This window comes from Neofelis nebulosa, chromosome 2, assembly GCF_028018385.1.
Source record: "Neofelis nebulosa isolate mNeoNeb1 chromosome 2, mNeoNeb1.pri, whole genome shotgun sequence".
Classification (NCBI taxonomy): Eukaryota; Metazoa; Chordata; class Mammalia; order Carnivora; family Felidae; genus Neofelis; species Neofelis nebulosa.
Genome location: NC_080783.1, coordinates 75049135 through 75063452, shown reverse-complemented (window position 1 = coordinate 75063452; position 14318 = coordinate 75049135). Strand labels below are relative to the sequence as shown.

Sequence of the window (14318 nt, the reverse complement as noted above, 5' to 3'; positions counted from 1 at the left end):
GCATTTTTATTATATAAATATCTTTCATTGTACAATGGATATTCAATGGCTTGCATAATTAAACGATTGGGCTAAAAATCTCCTAAAAGAGGCAGTGGAACTGAAAAGCACTACCCTTTCAATTCAAAGGAGAATAATTCCACCCTAGTCTAGCATTCACTTAAATCACTTCATCAATAAATTATTTCATTAGTTGTGTTCAAATTAATTTCAGTCTTTAAAATAAAAAGGCATATCATTCATATCTTGTATTTCATCCTAAGCAACACTCACTCTTAAATTTTACATCTACAACTCCAAAAGCAAGGCATACAAATCACAACCCTGTCATTTCTCAATAACTCAATAACAGAGTTATTGTATGGTCCATTCACAGAAAGAACCTGTGAATGGGCCATACATAGGGAAAGACAAATTCTCTCACTTATGTCAGAAGAAAGAAAAGAAGGAATGAGGGAGGAAAAGAGGGAGGAAAAAAATCATGATTATATATTATGTAAATCTCACACCTAAACTCATAAAATCCAATCAATCTGCACTTCACTAGGGACCGTGTCAATGATGGACGGATGAATGAATGAATGAATGAGAGAAAAAAAGTGTGCCCAGTTCAAGGCAATATCACCACATACAAACCACAATGCCTCTAATAGATTGAATATTATGACCCAGGGCAACTTGTGCTTCAAAAGGCATAGCTCAAGTGCCTTTGATATTTATTAAACATGTATAAGAGCTTCTAAGCTTTATTTGCCATTTTCTAACGTTGTTCATAATCACAATCCCTCCATTGTTTGAAATATTCCAGCCTTTTTTCTTTCCTTTCTCTTTTGGAATTTTTCTCCCTTATTTCTTTCTATTCAAAGAAGCCTATGGAGTGCTTCAAGTTAATTTCCCATCAAAATTTACTATAAAAGACATACATTAGAAGACAAAGAACCAACCCATTAACACTACAATAAAGGGAAAAAACAAGCACTTTAGCATAACCTGAAATAGTTGTAATTTTTTTTTTTTTTTTTTTTTTTTATGTAGCAAAAGGTGGCTGCCATATTTAAACACTGATTTTAGCTGTGAGCTCTCTTTCAGCCAGGGCAAAAAGAAGATACTGGTTTCTATGGTTCTCACTATTCAGGGTCTTATGAGGGCGCCTCCCATGATGAGGAGAAGAATACAAGGAGCCCTGACAATCATAATAGAGGGTCCCTAAATTAGCTGGTTCTCTAGGTATAACTGAGTCCTAAGATGATTCTGGCTCCATTCCTCTTTCCTAAACTATCCCTTACTCTTGAACTCCATAACCTGGGAAGTGGATAAAAATGGAGACACATACCACAAAATCCAGCGAATACCACTCATTGACTGGCAATGAGAAATCTGGTTCTAAAGATTTCATAGATTGAGATCTAACTCTGCAGGTACTGCAGCAGTAAGTGAAAACCTTGGACCCTGCCCCTTCCCTTTACTGCCATTTCAAACACAGCTACTCAGCAGTATTATTCCTTTATGTTGGTGAGACAGTAGAATTCCTAATTAATGGCTTTCCTTATTAGTAATATGCCAGTCAGTTTCAAACCAAGCCTTCAAAGACTCAAATGCATCATCTGGAATACAAGCAGCAAAATCTAATATGCCTAGCATTATCAGGAAGACAAATTATTAAAAAAAAAATAATGTTTATTTTTTGAGAGAGAGAAAGAGAATGAGCAGGAGAGGGGCAGAGAGAGAGAGGGAGACACAGAATCCGAAGTAGGCTCCAGGCTCTGAGCTGTCAGCACAGAGCCGATGCAGGGCTCGAACTCTTGAACCACAAGATCGGACCTGAGCCGAAGTCGGATGCTTAACTAACAGGGCCACCCAGGAGCCCCCAAACCCACTTTTTAAAGAAAATTATTTAAACGTCTGTAATGATAACCTCAGGGTTATCCTTCTGATTATTAATTATTGAACGTAGGAACTCATGAGACAGGTTGGGTGCCTTATCTGTGTAAACTGTCCCTAGTATGTTTCTCTTTTGCACAAGGAGCTCTCTATCCTTCTTTGAAATCAGCTCTTATTTCTCATGGCTATCATTGTGTTACTGCTTTTCATCTGCTCCCCGTCTATAACAATTGGGTAGGTAAGATTTTCAAAGTGTGCCATCCTCTTTTCTGGAATAAGCTCTGGACTGTCATCTATCACTTAGAGGGGATATTCATTTATTCCCTGCTTCATAATTTGATTTCACATTGTGGACTAAAATCTACCTTCTGGACCCACCAAGGTTCACTGTATTGCATATGTTATTGTTGCTTTCCCAGAGCGCATATGTTTAAAATAGATTGGCTTATGTTACCATAAATAAGAAATAAGAACTTGCCAGGAACTTAGCGTGGCAAGGCTATAGCCTATTAGCCTTAGAGATATTTAAGGAACTTTTAAGTGTCATTGTCATAGGCATCTTGGGTGTTCACCCAAAAAATGCACTTAAATAAGAAAAACGTATTTATTTCCATCATGGTCAGCTCTGGCTTTTTAAACCAGGCCAACTCAAATACATGCGTATTACGCAAACCCTTAAGGCAAACCTTAAATATCTACAAAGGTTTACAGCTTTTCTCATTAGCGTCCTCTTAATTATTCCTAATCACTTCCCTCATTTTATCTTTATTAACCCCCAGTCTTCTGGATCTGTGACTCGACTTTATTACTACTTCTGATATTTGAGCTTCAGCTTTTCCAGTGAACTTGGATGTTCTTCTGCCTTTTGACTCGATGGGTTACCTCTGATAGAAAGCCCTTGCTATCATTCCAGCAAAGAAAAGGAAGAAGAAACCAGTGCAAACCTAGTCACAGGAGCCCAGCCAGTCACCTTTACACTCTACATAGAGAGGTTTAGACTCCCAGTTTCAAGGCCATTGTGCATTAGACCAAATTCAACTCCAATTGATATTTTGTATCAATAGGAGGCAAGCCATGTTATATATCCTGGCAAAGTAAAAGACTTATGGAATGGATAAATGGAAAAAAAAATATTTCATGATTTCTTTTAATATGTATTCAATCACATCACAGGATTAAGTTTGCAGAAATTTAGTCAGAAACGTGTGAATAGAAAGTTAGTAATGTCTAAATAAGAATACTTAACTCTTCTCAAAACCAAGAAAATTGCCAACCTGCTGACTACTCCATAAGGTAATGCAGCTGGATGTTGAGGGAACTTTTCCTATTGTGGAAATTCTGCCTATGCCCCAATAATGAAAGTCCTAAGCAAGAAGCATATTCACCTTCTGAAGAAACAATGTTTAAATACACCTATGCTAGACTTAAGATGGCAGAAATGATGTAACAATTTTATCAATCACAACAACCCACCTCCTGCCTATAGAGAGCAGACAATAAACTGGAAAAGTGATTTGTGATGGATCATCAAATGGAGAATGCTGTGTCATTCATTTCCTTTCTCTAACAAGAAAGGAACTGCTCCCCACCCTTGAGCAAAGAAAGGTTGAGGTGCCTGAAATTCAGACAGGCATTTAACTTCCCAGCTAAATATTTGCTAAATTAAGGAGATTTTAGGGGACCAGAAGTTAGTGACATGATGAGGTAATTGGAGAGTTTGTAAAGTGTCCCATGGAGACCGGGAACATGGATGAACAAAAAGATGGGCATCCGCTTCCTGCTTGGAAAATTTTGAAGACAAGGATCTGGGGGATTGTAAGAGGAGACAGTTCGGCTGTGAGATCAATCTGTCCTTTCAGCATCTGGTACGCTTAGAAAGCCTAACTCTCCGTAGGCCAAATGATCACTACTTAAAGTAGATGGGTTCAAATCAAGTCCATGAGATTTTGTCCAAGATGGTTACCTTCTGGACTGAGGAGCCCCAGTAGAAGTGGCTAAGTGAAGTGTTCCCCTGGGGTCAGGAAGTAAAGCAGGTCAGGCGGAGTCATTGCTGAGTCTGGGAAAGGGAGCAGGCTCTGAACAAAGTGAGAGCCTGCCGTACTATGACCCTAATCTGGTGAAATCATCATGAGTTGTGGACAAGGGGGCAGATGACCATTTGCCAAAGGAGATTAAGAATTTAGTATATTTAAGTGTGGATTTCAGGTGGTAGATCATAATCAATTCTAAAATACAATTTTTTTTATTTTTATTTTTATTTATTTATTTATTTTTTTTTTTTGAGACAGAGAGAGACAGAGCATGAACGGGGGAGGGTCAGAGAGAGACGGAGACACAGAATCTGAAACAGGCTCCAGGCTCTGAGCAGTCAGCACAGAGCCCAACGCAGGGCTCGAACTCACAGACAGGGAGATCATTACCTGAGCCGAAGTCAGACGCTTAACCGACTGAGCCACCCAGGTGCCCCCTAAAATACAAGTCTTAAGAAATCCACGATGGACTGTGCTGCAGAAACAGGTTTATGCTTAAAATAACACCAAAAATCATGTGTTGGAGCATTCTGGCACATTTTGCACTATCGATATTCTATGCCTGATACGGCTCTGAAGGCTGTACAGTGAAAAGAAAGAGGGAAACGTAAGAAAGCCCTAAGCCATTGGAAACACAATGAAATAGGGCCTTGATTTAATGTCAACAAATAGAGATATTTCAAGTAATGACTTGGCCTTTTGGAAACAGATATTGAGGAGGACTCCAAGGAAACAGTATGGTAGTCTCGGCAATACTCCCAAATTGGTAGACTGTCACAAGTAAAAGGCAAGGACACAGCAAAAGTGGCCATCCTCCCTCATTCGGTGACAGACGGTGAAAAGCTTGGGATTTATTCCGGGATCAATCAAAGTACTAAACGTGAACCTTTCTCTTCTTTCTAAAAATACCCCTTTGCTTTAATACAGCAAACCCACTGACTACATGAGAAGATAATCCAACTCCGACAGTTGTCAGCAAAACTTGAAAACAGTACTTCGGTTGCTAAAGTGGTATTCAGTTCCAAATCTGAAACCGGGACGATAGGCATCAACATGCACCTTCTTTGCAAGAAAGGGAAAGAATTTAAATTTGAACAAGTGATCTGATCTGTGGTGAACTCTTGCATTACAAACCACATGCCTTCCAATACTTTCAAAACCTACTGTTTCTTTTCTAGACATTATTCTGCCAACCTTAGACCTTCGTCAAATGTCACCACTCTGATTTCTAAAATGATCTTGTTCAGATATAACAAGCCACATCTTCTTGTTTTCAGGCGTTCAAGATTATTTAAACTGTATGAATGGTTGTTTGCAGTAGTACCTGGAAAATCTGAAAAAAAGTGTTCACATCATTTAGAAATTCACCTTGGATTCAACGTTTTGGAAAAAAAAGAAGAGGTAATGACATAGGTTCCATATTTGGAGGGTTTTTTTGGTTTACCTCGGGGTTTAATTGAACAGAGGATCTTTCTAAATCCTAATATTGGGAGTTTCCTATTCTTCTTCTGGTACTAGAAGAGGGTTTGGTTTTTTTTAAAACAGAATTTTTTTTATTAAAATCATATTCTCATTTTCTTCTCACACATTTCTCATTTTTCTGCCAAACTGATTGGAGGTTGCTGGGTTTGAAAAACATGTTTATATTTTCTGACTCCTGGAAGCCACTTTAAAAATGTGTCGATGTTAGAGGCAAATAATATCAACCACCCTTTATTTTTTAATGTTTATTTTTGAGAGAGAGAGAGAGAGAGACAGAGGGCGAACGGGGGGAGGAACAGAGAGAGAGGGAGACACAGAATCCGAAGCAGGCTCCAGGCTCTGAGCTGCCAGCAAAGAGCCCGACACGGGGCTTGAACTCCCGTTGGTGAGATCCTGACCTGAGCCGAAGTCAGATGCTTAACTGACTAAGCCACCCAGGTGCTCCAATATCAACCACATTTTTAAAATTAATGTGGGGCGCCTGGGTGGCTCAGTCGGTTAAGCATCCGACCTCAGCTCAGGTCACGATCTCGTGGTCCATGAGTTCCAGCCCGGTGTCAGGCTCTGGGCTGAGGGCTCAGAGCCTGGAGCCTGCTTCCGATTCTGTGTCTCCCTCTCTCTCTGCCCCTCCCCCGCTCATGCTCTGTCTCTCTCTGTCTCAAAATAAATAAACGTTAAAAAATCTTTTTTTAAATTAATGTAAGAGTGGAGGTAAATGCTGTGTTTATAGGCCCAGATTCTGTTCAGACACGTCTTGCCTTCCTGCCCTGTTTACCAGTTAGATGTGCGGTCGATTAGTGTAGTGCAGCTGTAGAAATACAATCACGCATGAGAGGGATGAAAATGAACTGCAGAATGTGAGGCTGATATGGTGTTTTACCTCTCCAAAGATCAAGCAGGGTACATCAGGCAGGTGAGGGTTGGGAGGTGACCCCAATAGCCAGCATTCTCCCCGAATCCTTTATAACTAAGGAATGATTGTTTTCTCCAGCATTATGCGCAAATGATAAAAGAAAAATTCAAAAATATAAAAAAAAATTTCCATGTGTCAGGTGCCACCTACCTCTGCCTACGGATCTTCATGACGCACATTGAGAACAGCCCGCATATGTCACTAGACAGAGGGGGTTGGAGTCCATAGCACGAATCCCATTGGCAAGGATGTGCTTTAGTGGGTGGAATTCTACCCATCTGATAAACAACATTTGGGTTCACCACAGGGAAGGCTTGGAAAGAGAGAGCCTGTTCACGAAGAGATGCTGACACCTGAGAAGAAGCACTGAGGAAGCGTGGCAGAACAAAACCCCATTTAACGCTCCGTGATGGCTTCTCCAGCATGAGACCTGGCTGTCCATTGCCATCTTGGAAGAAGTTGTGCGCAGATACTGATATGCCCGGATAAAAGAAAAATAGGCTCATTCTTCAAATAACTTACTTCACTTAAAGTTATCCTTCAAATAAGTTACCATACCTATAGGATTCTGCTGCAGAAAGCCTATAAAAAACAAACTTCAGAGAATATTAACGTCATTTGGGGTAGACTCTTTTCACAGATGCAACTAGATTAAAATTAATTCCACTTCTGAGTCTGCCTAAAATTTCGCATTCGGCTCCGTGACCTAGCTAACACTTTGAAGTTCATTTCAGCTCCTACAAGTGTATCATATATATATATGAAAGCAAGCAATACTTTTTTCAACTGACCTCTTATACAGCAAGCTTGCTAAATTAACTTATAAAGGCTAATAATTTAGCTATAGAAGCTTCTAAATATTTTAGTTTAGTCAGTCATATCACCTAAAATATGATGACAATTGCATTTCTTCCTTCCAATTGTCATACCTCCTTTTTCTTGACTTACTACGTTGGTTAGGCTCTGCAGGGCAGCACTGAAAAGAAGCAAATATTCAGCTAACTTTTCCATTCCTTCAAATCAAAAGGAGAGCTTCAGGGGCAACTGGGTGGCTCAGTCAGTTAAGTGCCTGACTTCAGCTCGGCTCATGATCTGACGGTTCGTGAGTTTGAGCCCCACGTCAGGCTCTGTGCTGACAGCTCTGAGCCTGGAGACTGCTTCGGATTCTGAGTCTCTCTCTGTGTCTCTCTCTTTCTCTGCCCCTCCCCCACTTGCACTCTCTTTCCAAATAAATCAATCACTTTAAAAAAAAAAAAAAAAAGGGAAAGCCTCAGCATTTCCCATTAAAGGTGATATTTCTAGATTTATTTTGTAGATACCATTTATTAAATTAAGAGTCTTCTTCTATTACTAGCTTATGAAAACTTTTGATCATAATAAGAACTGAATTCTATCATAAGTTTCCTCCATTTATTGATGTGGGCACATGATTATTCTCCTTTATTTATGAAATGTACTCTTTGTTTTTTAATGATAAATCAACTTTGCATTCCTAGAATAAACTGAACTTAATCATGGTGAACCTTTTTTGGGGTATTACTATATTGGGTTTGCTAATATTTTGTTTAGGGTTTTTAATATCTATGCTCATGAGTAAGCTTGGCCTATAAATTTCCTTACTTATAATGCCCTTATGAGTTTTCAGTGTCAGGATTATACACTGGCCACATAAAACAAGTTGGGTGGGGTTCCTTTATTCTCTGGTGGAATTTATCTAAATTGATGTATTTCTTTTTAATTTATGTGATAGGATTCATCAAAGATGACAAATGAATTGGGAGTAGTCTTTGTGGCAAATTGAATTTTGTTTGTTGATTTGTTTATTTTTTTAACTTCGAACTCAATACCTTTGGGGCACCTGGGTGGCTCAGTTGGTTAAGCGTCTGATTTCAGCTCAGGTCATGATCTCACACTCCATGAGTTCGAGCCCCACATTTTCCTCTGTGCTGACAGCTTAGAGCTTGGAGTCTGCTTCAGATTCTATGCCTCCCTGTCTCTCTTCCCTCCCCTGTTTGCTCTCTCTCTTAAAAATAAATAAACATTTAAAAAGTTAAAAAAAAAAAAAAAAAGCTCAATATCTTTAACAGTCAAAGAACCATTCCTATTTTTTTTCTTGTATCGGTTTTGGTAAGTTTTGTATTTTTAGGAATTTATCAGTATTCAAATTTATTATTATAGAGTTGTTCATAATATCCTCTTTTGATTTTTTTTAATTTCTGAAGGATCTATTACAATGTCATTTGTTTTTCCATTTTTTATGTTGGCTGTTTGTGCCTTCTTACTGTTTTTCTTGATCATTCTTACTAGATATTTATCTATGTTTTAATCTTTTCAAAAAACTAATTTTTGGCTTTGTTGATTTGTATGTTATGATTGCTTTTAGTTGCATTGTTATCTGCTTTTTAAAAATTATTTACTTGGGGCGCCTGGGTGGCGCAGTCGGTTGGGCGTCCGACTTCAGCCAGGTCACGATCTCGCAGTCCGTGAGTTTGAGCCCCGCGTCAGGCTCTGGGCTGATGGCTCAGAGCCTGGAGCCTGCTTCCGATTCTGTGTCTCCCTCTCTCTCTGCCCCTCCCCCATTCATGCTCTGTCTCTCTCTGTCCCAAAAATAAATAAATGTTGAAAAAAAAAAAATTTAAAAAAAAAAAAAATAAATAAAAATTATTTACTGCCTTCTACTTTTATGGGGTTTAACTTACTGTTTTTAATTTTTTGAGATTGATGTCTGCCTCACTGATTTTCAACCATTCTTCGTTTCTAATACATGTATCATAAGATTTGATATATAGTGTTTTTACCATCTTTATTTTTTTTTAATTTTTTTTTTTTTAACGATTATTTATTTTTGAGACAGAGACAGAGCATGAACGGGGGAGGGTCAGAGAGAGAGGGAGACACAGAATCTGAAACAGGCTCCAGGCTCTGAGCAGTCAGCACAGAGTCCGACGCGGGGCTCCAACTCACGGACAGTGAGATCGAGACCTGAGCCGAAGTCGGGCGCTTAACCGACTGAGCCACCCAGGCGCCCCTTTACCGTCTTTATTTATACATTTTCCATTTTTTATTGTAATTTTTTTTTCTTGGGACCATAGTTTACCTGGAAATATGCATTTTAATTTCCAAATACATAAAGATTTTGTAGTTATCTTCCTGACTGATTTCTATCTAGCTCAACTGCATTGTAGTTCAATAACGTACTCTGTTTTCATTCCTTTGAAATATTTGAGAGTTGATTTGCAGTCTAATATAATGTGCCTCTTGAAATATCATATTGTTGAAACGTTTGTCATCTGAACATATTTTTAATGAAAACATTAATCCCTTTACATTGAACACAGCTACTGATACTCATGGTTTAAATATATTATTTTGCCTTTTTGTTTTCTATTTTTTTACCTGTTCTTTCTTTTTTCTTTCACACTTTATCTTCATTTCTCACACTTTACCTTCATTTAGATTGATTTTAAATTCTTCCATTTTCCCCCCATATTAGTTTGCAAGTTTTACTTATTTCTACCATTCTTTGTGCACTTAGCCTAGAAATTACAGCGTGCCTTCTTAACATATCAAAGTCTAACATGGTACTTTTACCACTTTCTGAGCAATATAAGCACCTTGGATTATTTTAAGTCACTACCCCCATATTATATGCCATTGTTTTATATTTTAATTCTCCGTGTATTTTAAATTTTATATCATTATTATTACTATTGGATTATACAGTCAATTTCCACTTAGATTTACATATATTTTATAATTTTATTATTCTCATTACTCCTTGTTCTTTTCTGAATCTCCAAGAATTTCTCTGAATTCTGTGTAGAATTATTCTTTTTTTCCCTTTCCTCTGAAAAATATCGCTTAGTATGTCCTTTAGTATGTGAGTCTGCTGGTCATAAATCTCTTGGGTTGTTTATTTGGTTTTTTTCCTAAAGATTTTTATCAGCTATGGATAAATCATCTGTCAGCAATTATTTTGCTAATAATACTTTAAAGAAATTATTGTATTGGTTTTGGTTTCTTTTTTTTTTTTTTTTCTTGGCTTTGGTTGTATTTATCTGTTTTGGTTTGTTTACTTTTTGAGAAATCACTTATCAGCTAATTGTTACTCCTTTGAAGGTAACCAGTGTCTTTTCTTTAGTGACATTTAAGTTTATCTTCTCAGCTTTAGTTTTCTGATTTTTAACCATGATTTTCTTAAGTTTCCTCTTCATCATAGCTTGGGGTTTTTAGTATCTTAAATATTTGGCTTAATGTCTTTTAGCAGTTTTGGGTAATTATCATCAATTATCTCTGCAATTATTGCTTCTGCCTCATACTTTTTTTTCTTTCCGATTAGACTTTGGTTAAACATATGTTAACTCTTCTCACTGTATTCTCCCATCTCTTACCCTCTCTTCTATATATTCCATTCTTTCCTCTCTCTGAGCATCACGGTCTAAAGTGGCGCTCAGCCTCTAATCCTCTCTGTGTCTTCCCTCTGCAATTACCTAATCCCCGCTCCCCCCCCCCCCCCCCCCCCCCCGGGGAAAATCATCCCTAAACCCTGTCTCTCTGCCCTCCCCACCTCCAGCCCCACTTTTATTTGTCTCTCATACTGTCCATATTTCTCTCTATTTTGTTAAAGTTCTAAAGAGTTCAAGTGAATGTTTAATTTTTATACTTTGTTTAAATTTTCTAGTTTTTCTCAGCAGGAGGATAGGTCTCATATACCTCATCCACCGACACCTCTGCCTAAATATATATGTATATATTTTAAAAAACTGATGCACTTACATTCCCATTGGCTGAATCATCCTCAAAATTTGAGAAGACATCCATATTATGGAACTAGAAAGGTATCTAAACAGTATTTTGGGGGGTTGATATCCTTGGTTTCTTGGGTTATATCTGATACCTACAATGTGAAGAAGCAGAGACAAAGATATCCATATTTCCATAACACTGAAATAAGTGAAATTTGCCTTTAGTGAGTGTCTTTTTGGATTCTCTTTCCCAAGGCCTGTAACTTTTCTCAATGATGTCAGAATCGGGTGGAAAGGATGTCTTGGGGCCTCAAATCAATCATCTTTCTCTGTGCATATAAGGATGTTAATGGTTTAGAATACAAAATGTGGAAAAAGCTTTAGAGTTCAAAAGTACTCGGAGCACAGTTAACAGAGTTTCAAGATATTACAGACTTGTGGGATAATATTTTGACACATTTTTTTTAAATTGTCCCTCAAATTAAAACACACAAGTAACCCCCTAAGTCCATCCCTGAGCAGAAGGGTTGTCCATCAGCCGCAGGAGCAGGTTTGTGACAATGCTAATCAGGAAATTACAGCAGCCCCCACTTACTGAACACTTACTATAGAAGTAGGAATGTGCTGTATTCTCTACCTACATTATCTTACTTTTTCTTCACTAACACCCAATGACAACTTGCCCAAAGCTATTCAATTGCAAAGTGTCACAGCCAGGATTCAAACCAAAACCACATCATCTCACCTCAGGGTTCATGCTCTACAAATGGGAATGGGATGTAAAGAGTGAAAATGACTATTTCTCCCAACACACATTTTTTTTTTTCCAGAACTTTGACTCTTCATTAGTATTCTTTCTTTTTGTTTATAATTTAACTCATAAATTCAGTAGGCTCAATATTTGTTTAATTGGGTCTTGGTCAAGCAAATAATAACTAGGCCACCACATTCCATGGGCTAATGACTGGCTAATCTTTGGGCAATGAATGATAAGAATGATGTATTGGAAATCAGGATTTATAATGCTAAGGCAGAACTCTTGGGAAAAGAGTACAGATAAGTCTGTGGAGAATTCACAATCAAAGACAATAAAGAAGCCCTTGGTCAAAGAGTAAGCAGGAAAGTAAAGTCAAATATTCACAGTCCACGTCTTCTTTCTCAGTGGTTCCACTGACCCATTGATGCCCCACTTCCTTGGTATTTATTTAGGTATTTTTTGATGTTTGCATCCCCCCATTATTAGGGAACTTCTGGGTAGCTAGAATAAAAATGTATCCCACATTTCCTCTTCACACCATACCAGGCACATGGATACAGTGAATAAATGAGAAAAGAAAATAAGGAAGGTTCTCCAGATACTTGAGGATCATGAAATGGTTCCTATAATAAAATTCTTCTCCTCTTGAGTGGGAGGGGGACTAGAGATTTAAAGCTGGGTTCAATACAGTACCTGGTCGAATACCCTGACATTAAATAAGGTAGCTATTTCTATATTAAAATTAAATAAGAAGCTGCCTTTAATAAGAAAGGAAAGAATAAAATGCACATTTATGCCAATTATAAAGTTCTCTAAATTAAATTTCCAGTAGCAATTTGTTACTATACCACTGTATTTTCATTAAAAAATTATTGTGTTTGAAAAGGTGGAGGAAGTTTCTGGAGAAAATGAAGTCTATTATTTGACACAGCTCAGATGGATAGCTGATCATCCACCAAAGTATAGATAACCCTCTATACTTTTTAAAACTTATTTTTATTTTTTAGAGACAAGGGAGAAGAGGGGCAGAGGGAGAGAGAGAGAGAGAGAGAGAGAGAGAGAGAGAGAATCTTAAGCAGTCTCCATGTTCAGCACAAAGTCTGACTCAGGGCTCCATTCCTCTGGGATGGACCCTGGGATCATGACCTGAGCCAAAATCAAGAGTTGGATGCTCAACTGATTGAGCCACACAGGTGCCCCAACCCTCTATACTTTTCAACTTTGTGCTCTTGACCTGAACTCTGAAAAATATTTCTATTAGCCTGGCCAAACATTCCCACTGCAAGTATTATAGACAGAGTTTCTCCACAATTACAACACATATTCCTGTCTATTTGAACAGCACTTCCTCCCTTGAGAAAACAGTCATCTTTGTATGGATAAATTGATTAGTTAAGCCCATACTGGTCCAATTTTAAAATAGCATGAAGAGCTATGTTTCAACACTCAAAGATGAGGACTTTCTTACTTAAGTAATGAGATACTTTTCAAAGTAGTGACAATAGCAGAACAAGATAAATATTCTGTGTGAAGTAGAAAGCTACTTCAGCTAATGATTACAAGGAAATAAAAAAAGGGGACCCAATATTATATAAGGTAAAGGAAACAACAAAAAGGGAAACCAAGTGTCTGGATTTGAGGGGTTTATGATCTTTGGTGGTTATGCTGATAAATTATCTATATAAATGTCTATATATAAACTCTGTGACTACAAGGTAGGCCACTGTGTTCAAAATATTTAAAAGGTATTGTGGGTAATTTTTAATCTACATGTAAAATTTACATTTGAATTTAATTTCAATTTAATTTAATTTAATCTACATGTGAATTCCCATTCACGTGGAAGCATGTAATAAGGACAAAATTATCAGAGAACAAATAATCATGGCACTTTCCACCCACTCCATTGGACCCCCTAGGACTCAGTGCTGAGACTAGTCGTAAGTCAAGAACAAGAAGATCCCATTTTATTTTAATTAATATGGGCAATGTTATTGTAGTTTGTCAGATAGAACACTGTGCTGAATCAGGTGTATGAAAAGATAGTGAAAAGCACAGGTTAAGGAAGAATTGACTAACAGTCAAGCCGAAAGCAGATAAATATTGTGTAATTACAGACCACGCAAAGCTACAGTATCGCACAACTCCAAGGGCACCACTTTCGAAGAACAAAGTGGTGGTGCTTGCCAGAATCATGCAATGGCATTTCCTCTAAGAACTTGCCTGGTGAGGATATATGATATGATCAAGGCTGTAAGTGTTGCATCTGATAAGAGAAAGGATTTGATTAGTGAAGAAGTCAAGAGTTTAATAATTATACGTTCTGTTCAAGACAGACCGGAATATTGTCAGACTGCAATAACGATTGCTGGTTTGTCCAGTGCAATTGTGGGTCTTGTAATTCTTTTAAGTAGACCACTAAAATTTGTAGCAAACTCTGAAATCGAAAAGAATGAGAACCACTGAACTTAGCAAAGAAATTCCTCAGTGCAGCAAAATCAGTGACCTCT

At 37.8% G+C, this 14318-nt stretch overlaps 1 long non-coding RNA gene across 1 annotated transcript in view; it reads left to right on the top strand.

Moving 5' to 3' along the window:
* Window positions 1–5295, top strand: part of LOC131503667 (uncharacterized) — a 66962-nt gene extending 61667 nt beyond the window's left edge. The window contains exon 6 of the long non-coding RNA XR_009257519.1: window positions 5189–5295. This is a non-coding gene — a long non-coding RNA (uncharacterized LOC131503667). The remainder of the gene's footprint in view (window positions 1–5188) is intronic.
* Window positions 5296–14318: the final 9023 nt, after the last annotated feature.